This window comes from Onychostruthus taczanowskii, unplaced genomic scaffold (genome assembly GCF_017590055.1).
Source record: "Onychostruthus taczanowskii isolate IOZ18803 unplaced genomic scaffold, ASM1759005v1 scaffold34, whole genome shotgun sequence".
Taxonomy (NCBI): domain Eukaryota; kingdom Metazoa; phylum Chordata; class Aves; order Passeriformes; family Passeridae; genus Onychostruthus; species Onychostruthus taczanowskii.
In genome coordinates, this window is record NW_024500794.1 from 6,028,774 (window position 1) to 6,038,513 (window position 9,740).

Consider the following 9,740-nt stretch of genomic DNA (forward strand, 5'->3'; position numbering starts at 1 on the left):
TGTGGCACTAGATGGCGTCGCAAAACAGCACGGCACAGTTCGGTGGCAGGCGACAGGGCTGGGAAGGTTGTGTGACAGACTGCTCTGTTGCAGTGCAATGTCCCAGAGAGCCTGTTTATGTCTACCCGGTCACTAAAACAGGCTTGGGTACCAGCTCCTATCTCTTTTAATCATATTTAACTCACGTATTAATAAAATGCAAGAATCAACACATAGAAATCATCCATTTTCTTTCTCTACCACGTGCTGCTCCTGCAAATGAAGCCACACGCTCACTCACACCAAGCTAATCCACTGAAACCAGGGAAAGTGGCAAAGTTGGGGCTGTTTCCATACTGAATATGGCCCTAACTTGGAAAATTTGTCAGGCACATTGTAATGTCAAGCAGCCAATTCAGTCACTGCCTTCCCTTAAAGCTTGTGGTGTAGCCAATTTTCCAAAAACTATATGGGGAGGTCACATGTCTATTAATACTTAAGATTAGCTCATGGAACCCTGACAATGTGAAAATAAAAGCTAGGAGTTAGCTTGCTGCTCTGCTGGGAGCTTTGGGAATCAAGTCAGTATCCCGTCTCCGCCTGGACCAGGGCTGTCAGCTGAATTGACCTCTGAATTACAACTGCACTGCCCATTGCCTCTGAGTCTGTGCTCAGTTACAGCTGTGTAGCTGAACTGGAGACTTTAGATTTGGCAGATATTAAAAGGGAGAACAATTTGGCTGTGCCTGTGCAGTTTAGCTAACGAGTTTACTGATGATGTGTGAGCCTGGCACAGCCCAGCTCCCTTCAAGAGCTGTGCCTGTTCTGCAGTCACAGGCTCATGTTTACAAAAGGTCAAGTCACACCTGTAAGCTTGGGTGGGCACTTCCTATTTGCCTTCTTCTTTCTGCACGGGATGTGTGTATACACCCACCACTCTCCAGGACTGGAATGCCAGATTGAGATGGAGTGGACACAAAAGGCCAATACAGTCATCTGTGACTTAATCCCCTGCCAACAAGAGATCCTCTGGTGCTCTGGCCGGCTCAGATATACGTGACTCACAATGAGTTCTTGCTATCTCCCTTGGAGAGTTACTTGCAAAGTTTTAATACAACTTCTCCTTAGCCTCCAAAGCTTCACCCTGGACTTGTCTTTGACCAGTAATGCCATCACTCTAGGCTCCCCAGCAAGAAATCTCCTCTCTGATTCTTCATATCACAGGCTGGTGGCTGGTCATTTGCCCAAGCTTAACACAGTTACTTTTTTCACTATCTCCTCATAAGTCAGTCTTCCAGTCTCTCAAACACCTGTGCTGTTCTTCTCAAAGAAAACGAAATCTCTCCTTTTATAAATAGTTCTGGTGTGTGCTTCAGTCTGCTGCTGATCTTTCCATTACCAAAATTTCTTGACATGTTATAGCCCACCATCTGGCTGTGCATGATGGCATGCAGATGTTAGTCATGCAGATGTCAGAAATTTTTGGCTACCAGTACAGCAATAAAAAAATATTTCCCTAACACAAAAACCTGAGATATTGCCTTAAATGAACTAAGTAATGAAAGACTAGTTCTGTACTGGGCTCCCTTTGCTTTTTGCTGTTGATGAATAACATCACATTTTGCCACTTACATTTGGGAAAAATAGTGCTCATTCTTCTCCTTCATGTTGTTTCTTAAAAATCCCTAAAATCTCTTAGCCAAAATGCCCCCACACCACTGCCACTGAGTTAATTGACAAAACTTTGGCCACCACCACAACGGCCTGACACTCCTGCCTCCATATCCATTGTCCCTTGAGCCCTGCATCCATCTCTCCACCTTGTCTCAACAGAGATTATAATCTCCCTGAAGAGGAGGTTTTCTTCATGTCCTAGGTTTTAGACTGCAGGTACAAGAGAATCATGGCCACAGTCAGGCTACTAATAGCCATGGGTGAAACCATGAACTCCTTACAGGAATTCATAGCAGTAAACAAGAATAAGGTGTTTTCAGATGCAATAGTATATTTCCAAGGGTGAGATTAAGGACAAATAGGATCAGCATGCTGGCTGCAGTTTTAGCACCAGACAAATATTGGCAAGAGATATTTGCAGACAGTTTTTGAGGTGGGGTGGGAGACCTCAATCGACAAGTGAAACAGTACTTTTCAGTAGATAGTTTTTGATAAATTGCAGTGTTGTTAGTCCACAATAGGACTGGGTTGCTGTCTCTGTTTATTGGTGGTGGTTGGTTTTTTGGGTTTTTTTTTTTGTCCTCTGAAAGGGTTAGGAACTATAACCCTAGTGACACAATGAAAATCAGAGAAGAAAGTCTGTGGAAAAATAATTAAATGGACTGGGTATCTGATAATCTCCTTTGTATCCAGCAGAGATTAGGCAAAAGGTTTTGGAGAGCATATTCTTATGCTTCTGGAGATTAGAAAATCATTCATTATGGGAGGTGAAGTGAGTTGGCTACTGTAATATTAGTCACCTCTGTAGAAAGGACACTGAAGAGAACTGGAGCTCCAAATGCAGTGGCATTCCCAACAGCAGCAGATGTGCTGTATCAGCTGAAGCTGGTATCAGTGTCAATTGCACTTCCTGACTCCAACAATGTGACTTTCAAAGATAACTGATCAGAATGAGATATCTAAATCATGTTTTACCCATGCCTACATTACTGTGCATTACTTGGTACTTAATCTCTTCTTGGTAGATAGAGGTTTTTGGTTCCTTGGTCTCCATTTTGAGTGCATGGACACACAAATACAGTCACAAAATTTTGCTTTTGACTAAATTATGTCGGCTATATCTTGAATCTCCCAGTGCTGACATACATGAGTAAAAAAGCTTTAACATTTTTGGTCATTTGTGTGTTAAATTTCCATTGCTACTGGAAAAATCCCAGGTCACCTCCCCTCGGTGAAAGCAGGAGTTTGTTATAGCAATTATGGAAAAAATAACAACATCCAGACATGAAAACTTGGACCAATGATTTCACCTGGGATCTCTTTCACCACATATTTGCTTTCTCACTTCTTTCTCTCTCCTCTTTAATTTTTGGAAGGCTGTGGTGTCTCTTAACTTTTCAGCTTAATTGTATCCTATAAAAACAAGCAAAATCCCAGAGTCTTCACTGAACACAGGAACCTTGCCATTGATTTCAAGGCAGCTGGGTTCCATATATCAGGAACATATGCAGCTTCACATACAAGGCTGCCTTTAACATGATAAGAAAGCAAAACCAGCAATGGAAGTATCAGTCCTTACCGTGTATTTCTCTGAAGAAATCTGTTATACAGATTTCCCTCTCTTTTTTGTTATTTTTGGAGTTTGTGAATTGCCGGGGAGTTTTTATCATTACCATAACTCTCCAAGGTGAGGTGACACTGAGGTGACAGTCTTCCAGGTCTTCCTGGGCCTCCTGACACTTCCAGTGACTCAGCCCACTCCTTGGAGGGAAATCTTGCCAGCACTGAACTGCTTTATTCCATGAATTTAGACAGAAGCTGCCTGGGCTAGAACGTCATTCTCTTATCATAAAATATGTACAGAGGTACCAAACTCACTGGTAAGAGCTAGCTGCACTGTAGTTATACCTGTGCTTCTAGCACTTATGTGCTCCGTGAGCAGCCCACAATGATCTTTTGGAGAAGGGCACTGAGGGATTTTCTCTGAAAATTTTCACTTAAAAATAGGAATATGCATGGCCCCAGTATTTTGTAAGGGAAACTCATCCAAAAAATAAATCTTGAAATGCTATCTAATACATAGATGTGTCATTTCAGATGTGAGCCTCTACAGGGGTATAATCCAAGAACAGCAGCAATATATTAATAAAACATGCTTCAACCACATTTTTTCTGGCAGATAGTACTTTTGCACTGTAGCCCAAAACACATAATGAAATCCAGATCTCACTAGTTGCTGGAATGTCCTTTGTCAATAACTGTGAAAAATGTTTCTTACTCTGCAGTGCAAAATTGAACTGTGGAATTTATGTGCATAATTTCTTCCTCCCTTTAAAAGTATTTTATCTTGAATGAAAATACTGACACTGATTGTGCCTGGCAGAAACCACTCCCTACCTCTGCTGTATATCTTAATTCCTTCTGCACCAATTTTGTTTATGGGAATTTATTGCCTGTGAAGTACCTACATCAACAAAATAAAAAAAAAAACCCAGATTTTTTATTAATGTTTGATTAAAAAGTAGTATTAGTATTGCCAATCAGCAAAGAGATATATATGTACATTTCCTCAATGTGAGACACTCTATCAGGGATGAGTCTTTTTTATTCTTTGTTTTTTTCCTGCTAAGGAAACCATTAGGATTCAACTGTATTGTTAGGTTTTGGCCCAGTGGGAATATATCCCAGGGTACATTTCCAACATTTCCAACCTGAGCTGAGACTATGTCAAAGACTTTAAAAAAACAGACAAGAGAACTCCTAATTCCCAATCTTTGGGCTAATGTCATGACTTCTCACGCTATTTTTCACCCTCTTCCTGTTACCAGCTGAAAGCACTAGAGTAGTCAGCATTGTTCTATTGGCAGCTGCTGACCACTCGCCATCATCTCATGAATTATCGTTTAAGAACCAGCTACTTACGTCGTTCTGTGCATACTTCTACTTCCAGGAGTAGCACAGGGAAGTCACAGGATTCATGTCCCTGTCTGTGGAATGATGACACTAACCAGGTTAGCCATTCTCCCCCTCTTCCAGGTGAGTAGGTTCTGACCCTACATAGCCACAGAAGGAAAAAATTCTGTAAGGAAATAGGAATGTCTGTATTCACCAGCCAAAGAGAGTATTCAGGAGGCTGGCATGAGCCCTCCTGAGGCAAATGAAATCCCTGAAAGAAGGACATGGACCTTTTTCTTCCTCTAGATATGGTAGCTTCTGACATGATTTTCTAAATACTCAAGTTTAAGCCAATACTTGTCCCCTTCTTCTCTGTCTCCCACTGGACACTGGATAGTAGACACCGCTTCTGAAAACTACTTCAAGAAAATAACTATAGGGCCCTGAGTTTCCACCTACTTATACTCCTTTTCCCAATTTTTTGATTCCACCTACAGACACCTGACCTGACAGAGCACCCCCTGCAGTGGGTGCCCCCCTCCTCTGCCATCCATCAAGGAAAGATTCCAAAAATGTCTGGCAGAGAAGGTCTGGTTCAGGCCAGAGGAGACAAGGGAGAGCCAAAGGTTGCCATTGAGTGAGACACAGGCATGCCTATTTACATGAAGGAAAGAGAGAAGAGTGGCTCTTCTGAAGTTTAAATGCCCTGATGTGCCTGATAACTTGTAAATAAAGACAAGGGCCATAAGTGCTTGCAAGTGAGCATAAAGAAGAGCCTGAAGAGTGGTACATTATCCACACATGATATTTCCTGCTGTCACTTTCAGGCTTGTACTGTATTCAGTCTGACCTGAAGTAATGGGGAATAAATGTAAAATTCTCATTCTACCTCAGTCTTTTGCCTTCCCTCCACTGATACATGCAAAGTGAGGTGGTACTTCAGTGTATGCTTAATTGCTTTTCTGACTTAAAACCATCAGAGAATCTGAATCTTCTCCATTGAATACCAATGAATGTTAGTTGAGAATGCGTGCAACCATATAACTAGTAACTTTTTGCATTCATCCCCAAGGCATTCTGACATGTAGTCCCTGAGAGTAATCACTGTGCATAGCCCTGTTTGGGAAGACTCTTCTACAGATGAACTGTGGCACAGGCTGCTTTTAAACATGGTACTACTCCATTTCTACCCCTTCAATTTCATAATCAAAACAAGTCTTCAAAAAAACCCAAACAAACAAACCAACATTTTTAAAATGTAAATTAAAGGGTGCAAGAAAAAAAATTGTAAGGCAGGATATTTTGGGATAGGTAATGACTCCCACTAATACATAGGGAACAATCCCTCCTGAATCAGTGGGCTCTGTTTTCTGGCAGGATCTCGTTGAAGCTCCTCTACCAGTGGAGAGGAGAGCTGAGTCTTCCCTGGTAAGTGAATGAGCTGATTGTATTGCAAGACAATTTCTACTTGATCTTGTTCCAAGTGTGCAAAGCCATGAGTGATTGTATTTGGGAAAAACAGCTGTCAAAGAGATCAGGCCGGGGACCTCAGCATTAAGAAACCAAGTGTTCGTGCAGAGAGAAGTTGCACAATCACCATCTTCTATCCTGCTTGAATCTGCTTTGTACCACAAAGTGGGGCTGTGAGAGCCACGAGGCAATTTCCCCTCTCGTTCAGAAAGGCTCAACATCAGCTGGCAGCCCCCAGACAAAGGGAGACGGACAAAGGAAGCACATCACAGAAAGGATGTGGCCTGGGTCAGTGTTCAGACCTGGGCTAGCGTAAAGCCCTCTGCTACAGAGGTGTGAAATTGAGACAGGAATCCAAGCCCGTGCAGCTGATGACTTCACTGGTGGCCAAATTGATTTAGCCGTGCAGGCATGTGACTTGTGAGCTGTAACTAACAGAACTTCATGGGACAGTCTTCAACATCAGCATCATGAGATGCCTTACCACAGCTTCCCAGTGGGGTTGTATCACTGTAACAGAGGGATGCTGGTCTCACCCACTGACAATTTATGTTAATTTAAGCCTGTTTTCTTTATCATCTCAAGAACAATTCCTGTGACTGTCTGTCTGTAGCTATTCTGAGATTGCTCCTGTGGTTTTCTGAATGCTTCACCCCAGCAGATGTATTGTGGAGAGACCACTTGCAGCATGCTGGAGTGGCTTTACCACCCCCCAGCCTGTGCCTGCGTAACGCCAATTGCAAGGCCGGCAGATGGCAACCTTTGTACTCATTTGCTCTCTGTATAACCCTCTCGTTTTAGTGACCATAACACCAGTTGCATCAGTCAGTTTGGTGCGGAACTTGTGTCAGTCCTGTCCAGAAGATATTTTGTTCTCCCCGGCTGATGTTTCCATCTCAGATGTCAACCAGATGTAGAGCAAGAAATGGGTCTATGTGAGAGCCTTCCTCAATAAACTGGACAAGCAGAGCTGCTAAAGTCAAGGTCAGCTTGAGCATAGGCCACTAATAACATCCAGGCATCAGAACTTCCCTGAATCTCAACTATAGCCTGAACTTTTGGGGCTGCAATCCTATCAGTACCTAGGAAGCTTAGCCTTGGTTCAAAACATTTAATGTTATAGTTTGTAATATTTATTTTTAAAGCTTGAGTGTCACATTGCATCACCTGTTTCTAGGCAACATTCTTGAGGACTCCACAGAAAAACGTATATTGAAAAAGTGAAGATTCAAATGAGTCCAGCCAACCCATTTATCAAAAGCCCCTTTCTATTTTAGGAGCTTGATCTGACTAACCAGGCACTGCTCTTTCTATCACGGGTCACTGCATCTGCAAGCCTCCCTGTGCTGACTCCCTTTCCTGCTCACATACAGGGGGCTGAAGTGCAGTTCCCCTGTTTACACTACTAGTTGTTATTTCTCCAGCTGCTGGCTGGGTTATGACCCCAGTCAGATTACTAATAATAGCCTCTTTCCCCCTCAGGAAAGTGCGGACCCAGCAGGGTTCAAGAAACCTGGCCCTTGGAGCATCAACAATGTCTGGCTTCACAGGATTCAGGCTCTGGTGCTCTCCACCCTAATAACACCCCCCCCCCCAGCATCAGCAGGGGAGCCTACACCTGCTTATCTGGCTCCCAGCTTCCCAGCCTGTGCAAAGTAGATGATGCCAGTTTTCCTAAGCCCCTTGTCTCCTTTCACCTTCCTTGGGAGCAGTTTCTCCCACACTCTCTGGAGGATTGCCCTGAAGTCTACTTAAAGGAAAGTTCTCGGCTGGCCCTCTGGCTGTCTCTTTCTTGCTGCTACCTTATTTCTTCAGGTTTTGAAGGACTGAGAAGGAACCCCAGTTCATGGGGTACTTGACATTCCTATTAATTATTTAGCAGCTGAAATATGTGCACACCTCTTGACACATTTGATATATTTAAATCTGATACCTAAAGCAGAGTATAAAAAGACTTGCAGTGCTGTCATCCTTAAACAGATACATAATTTCTCTTTGTGGACATGGCATTAACTTTCAGTTCCTTTTTAAAAGCTCTCTAAGGGATATAGGTTTTGTACTTTGCATTCCACCTTTCTCAAACTGCTCAATTCAGTTCAGTGGGCTACAGAATTCATTTCCATGCCTCCAGTGAGCTGCATTTTTCAGGGGTGGGTGTCATTTTGATCTCAGATTTCCCGTGTAGAAGTGTCCAGGGGGAGTTCACTCATCCTTTTGTGATTACTTCCAGTCCAGCCAAGAAGGTCTCCTAAAGCTTTGATTTGAGGACTAAGCCAGAGAAAACAGCCACATTCTTGACCAAATTATTCTAGGGCTAACTAAGGAAATTAGTGAAAATTTCAAGTAATTGCAATTACTTCAAGTCTGCACTTAGCAAGATTTAATTCCTAATCATTGGTTATCCTTCTGCCTTCCCCTGCTGGATTAAAAAGCAATTTATTTGCACGTCTCTTTTCTGTGTATGTATGAGAAAATAATGAACAATGTGTGGCTGTGCCTTCCACATAGTTAATTCCCCACCTCCCTTTCAGCAGGATCATATCCAACTATCACATCACTTTTTGAACCCTTTACAATTTTTTTGAAAAGCCTAATGTGTACAGCATAAATCACATTATTGACACTACATATGACTTTCCAACTTTCATTGAGCTGCTGGCAGTGGGCTGCTGGCAGGTTTTCTCCTTGCTGCAATATCACAGCAAAAGCCTATTTCCAGGGGCTTGTATACAGTGACCTTTAAGTCTCTTACTGAATAGCTCCCTTCAAGTATATTGTTCTGAATCTTATGAATGTTTTACGTCTTTATTTTTTTCTTCTTGCTGCAAAACCTTGCACTGGCCCTTCAAAATACATGCTCACTTTACTAGGAGTCCCCCGTTGGCCTGTATAAATTATTTACTTTCTAAGAAATGTTCATGTCAAATATTTCCAGCGGTCATTTCAAGTTTATTCCTCACCTTGGACAAAGGCAAGGAATAAACTATCAAACATCATAATAAACTATCAAACATCAGCCTTGAGAATAATCCCCATGGCTGCATGTTTTCTCGTGTGCTAGATCCTCCCTACACCTGCCTTACAACCCATCATCTTCACTGATTTGCCACCCTTTGATACACTTAAGGCAGATTTTGTAATATGCTACTTCTTCAATCAGGTTGAGAAAGCAAAGGAAAGTCCTCACAGAAGATCTTCAGCACATCTATAATTGGACAGGATGGACAGCAAAGCTAATATGGAAATCTGTTTCTTTCCTCTGCAGCCATGTACTGAGTGTATTTTCCTTGGCATCATTAGACTTGTGCAGATGAGTGATGTTTTGCCTCTGTGTGGTTTCAAATTATTACCAAACCAAGAAAATTGAGGAAGTTTACATTTTTAATTGATTTACCCCAAATCAAATGCTTGGCTTCAGCACTGTAGGGTCACTTTTTTAAAAATCTTTGTAATGAAACTAGATGAAACGCGGAAATTAAAACCTCATTTTTATTTACAGTCTGTTTAAAATGTCATCATGAAACAAGGTAATTTTTAATGACATTTTTCCCTTGTCATGATAAATAAACCAGTAGGCTTGACACTAATTTAAGTGGGAAATGTTACCCACTCTTATTCCACAGAACTCCAGTTTTGTGATTCTTGTGAGAGGCACAGTCCCCTTACCTCCCAGTGAATGTAGGATGTGATATTTTGGGAAAGTCTGAGAATTTTTGCCCTCC